This window comes from Haemaphysalis longicornis, unplaced genomic scaffold, assembly GCF_048455015.1.
Source record: "Haemaphysalis longicornis isolate Haplotype H1 unplaced genomic scaffold, Haemaphysalis longicornis Haplotype H1 scaffold_13, whole genome shotgun sequence".
In the NCBI taxonomy this organism is placed as follows: Eukaryota; Metazoa; Arthropoda; class Arachnida; order Ixodida; family Ixodidae; genus Haemaphysalis; species Haemaphysalis longicornis.
This window is the reverse complement of record NW_027526233.1, coordinates 41,495,645-41,499,699: the sequence shown is the minus strand read 5'-3', so window position 1 is coordinate 41,499,699 and position 4,055 is coordinate 41,495,645.

The following is a 4,055-nucleotide window of genomic DNA, read 5'->3' as shown; positions in this document are numbered from 1 at the left end:
TTGTGTGTGTGTGTGTGTGTGTGTGTGTGTGTGTGTGTGTGTGTGTGTGTGTGTGTGTGTGTGTGTGTGTGTGTGTGTGTGTGTGTGTGTGTGTGTGTGAGTGTGTGTGTGTGTGTGTGTGTGTGTGTGTGTGTGTCGTTCGTGACATGTGCACAATATAGAGAAAACGCTTGTTTTGACCGTTAGCGCTTTGGGTATAAATAGACCCCGCCCAAACGCTGTAGATTCATTCCTCTTTGAGCAGTGAATCAATGCTCTCACTCTGCTCGAGTCCTGTACTGTAACCTCGCGCGTCGGGGCATTGTTCTTTGGCTTCGGCTCATCCGTCGCTATGAAATAAACGAGTTACGTTTTGCCTACGGCTCCTGGACTTTTTCACGGCAGCAACACTAGCTGGCTGCTCGTTTTAAACCACGCTACCATAAGTATGTTGGAGGCGACTGAGCACGGCTCGGGTCGGCCTTCCCGAACGCAACAACGGGTTGTCAGCGATGGGATGACAATGTACCTAACAACTGAAATGCTCCCAAGGAGCCCCAAATGAATCTAGCAACAAGGGGACGGCACCTCCTTCCGGTGGCACAGGGATTAAACCTGTGCCTAACATGAAATAGTAATGGCCGACAATAAATAAATTTAGAGTACTGCGGGAAAAAAATGGAAGCTTAAAAATACCATTCCTTCCAGAAAGGTGCTAAAATTGGGTCGCGTGTGTGATGAGTTTTTGGGGTTGAAAGGGGATTTACAAAGGTACTAGGGCCGGTAAGAGTTGCTTAAACTGTGCATGGGTTATTTTATTGTTCACTAATTGTTTCACAAGCATGCAGGGGCAGGATTTCCATTATAATTAAACTTAAACTTAATTTTACTGCGAATTCCTTTGTTTGACAGTCTAAAAACAAAACATTTTGTCTTGGTCTGCTCCAATCAATTCAACGTGCATTTTAACCTATTTATTTCTGTTATTTTTTTCAAATTAATCGATTATGACATTTAGCATGCCGAGTCTACACAGACTATTATGAGCGCCGTACTGGAGTCCTCGGAATAAATTATGGCCATTTAAGAATCTTTAACGTGTGCCGAAATCTCGAGCACACTGGCGTTTGTGGTTTTCGCCTCCATCAGAAAAGTGGCCTCCATGGCGCCGCGGGAATCGGACCCGCGTCCTTGTCCTCAGCAGCACAACGCCTTAGCCACTGAGCCACAACACCGTGTTTTTTTCTTTTTTTTTGCCAAACCCAAGAATAAGTCCACCACTGCTCGTGTATCGTCAAGCGCACATAGATGTCTCAACACTAGAAGTGTAACGTTAAATGGCGCATCGACGCGTTTTCCGACGTGCTTGCCTGCCCCGTAATATTGTGCCAACTCATGTATAAAACACTTCAGGATAACCTGACTCAAAAGCAGTGTATAAAAAATTTTACAATAACCTTGCTGAAAGCCGCTCCGCTGTAAAAGAAATGCCTTATGGTATTCTGCTCACAAAGCCCTCCTATATATCTCAAAGAACGGCAGCCGCACATTTCTGAAGCCTACACAGGCAGGGTTCGAAAAATGTGATTTGAACTACTTCACTGGCTGCCTTTACTCAACATTCTCGAATAAAAAGAAGCTGCATCATTCAATCAAGTCTCGCACGACTCTACGCTGGCTCCGCAAAGAAGAATTCTGCTTCACGTTATTACGCTGTAAGCTCCACTATTTTACTTTTCTAAAGTCGAATTCACGCCGCAGAACCAGCGGCAGCATTTAAAACCGGGTTCTGGCAACATTTAGTGCAGAAAGCCTGGGTTCTGCGCTTCCTCGACTTTACGGCGGGCAAATTGAGCCGCGAATATCGTTGCACAAGGGAACCCCGAGCCATCTGTGCATAAACGGTTCCGATGAGTAGGGATCGTCCGGAGCCGATTTTAACAGGTTATTTGTTTCAAAACAATTTTTTGTCGGCTGGAAAACACAAAGCCAAATGAATGTATTTTATTTGTTAGCAATTTCATCTAATTAAAGCAAAAACTAGAATTGCGGGTGTGGAAGTTTAGTACTGGATATCTGCTATGTACACACTGAGTCTACTTACGGGTTTGCGTGCGGGAAATAACTTTGCATGCGGCAGGTGCATGACCAAGGACATTCAATATGTTGCCCTCCGTCTGAAGTACGTTAGTTGTGAACTGTAATACTTGTTTTTCCAATTTCCGATTGCAGAGTACTTTTCATTTATTGCAAGTTTATTGATTTTTTGTGGGGTCTTGCCGAGGCGATCAGGGGAGCCGTATTGGAGGGCTCCAAAGATATTTTGCTGACATGAAGATCTTTACCGTACACCTAAATCTTCTAGACAAGGGAGGTTTCGCATTTCGCCTCCATCAGAAAAGCGTCCATGCCCATTTCTCAGAAGTGAAAAGGATCAAAACAGTAATAAATTTACAACGCAGAGAGCCCAACGGAAACAGCAAGATGGCGGGATAAGCGATTGTATTGTCGCTGACTTTCTGTGGTTGTGTTCTTCGAGATCGAAGCTTATTGAAGTGTGTTACGTCTTGCACAACGATCTGTTTTATTGGTGTGTAGTGCGCACATGCACGTGAAGTATTTCTACGTGCGCTATTGCGCCTCGGGAAGCTTTCAGGGAAAGCCCGGACGCCCCCATAAAGCCTGCCAGGAGTGTCACCACATGATAGTAAGTGTTTTGCGTAAGAAGTAAGAGGTGTGAGCGCCAAATTAAAAGTGAACACTTAAACTGGAATGGAAATGGGAATGGGAATGGGAATGGGAAACTACGCAAATCCCATTTTGTTTGTCTGCATAAGATCAGGGTTCAGAGAGCTCTTAATGAGCTTTCAGCGTTGTGAGTGGAATGAGAATGCTTGTTCTCCTAGAGTGAAAAGCCAGCAGATATTGTAACGCATTGGGTGGTGTAATATGCGTATCTAGATACCTCATTATGGTACATGAACTGAAACTATTATTGCATCTCGGCAGAGTCCGTTTAAAGCGCCAAAATATTGATGTTGTTTCAACATCAATTGTAAGGCCAGAAGCTGTACCATCAACACACAATATGCACACAAATCACAGCACTCGAACTAGTGTTAGTTGTGAAGAAGTACGCAAGGCTGAGTGTTAAGCGCAAGAAAAGTTGCCGGCGTTGGGCCAAGCGGTGAAACACTTCGCAGCTTTACACCTCTGGATATTTTTTTCGCTTTTGCGTTCAAACTCAGTTTGTGCAATGCTCCAAGAATATAAATTTTTTTCTAACAAATTGCACTTGTATACAAATTTATTCCTCATTCTATAACAAGAATGCTTGGTTGCCTTCTCATTCAATGAAGAAGAAGAGGGCAAGTTCGCTTTGTAAGTCACCACCCTGTCTGGTGGATGAAAAACTGAAAGGCCTGCCAAGCCATTTCATTTTCCAGCACAAACGAATGCCAGGATAAGTAATAATTATTTGCACAATGAACTTACATTACAATAGACAGAACAAACCACGTTACTGGGGAGAGTTAACCTAGGTGCAATTTAAAAACTTCGCATTAAAATTTGGTAAATTGGCAGAAAAAAAATAAGATATTCCAAAAAAAGATTTATTTGCGCCTTACTGATAATGCTTACAATTTTTATAAACAGTTCATATGCTTTTGCACATTGCCGAAATCTGTATTTTTATAATATGACAACAAACTAAAAAAATACTTTAAATCCTAAAATATAACTTTTAATAATTGATTTTTTCAGCCGTGTACTGTTGATCTCAAGGCCAGTGGTTTGATCCCAGGCAAGTATTGCTAACGTTCTCTGCACTGCACCCCACGTGAAATACCTGTCAACGGCCAAAAAGGGTACCTCTTCCTGCGATTTAATACGTCAGCTTCGACATAGGCTGCGCGCCTAGCGTAAAATGTCCTAAAGCATTATAAAATCGCCATTAATAAAAAATAGTAAATTTTTTTAAAGAAATACATGGGAACAGAAAAAATGAAGCTACACTCAGTGGAACCGTGCACAGGCCGCTAGCGCGACTATGCACCGCTGACCCGCGACGCTAC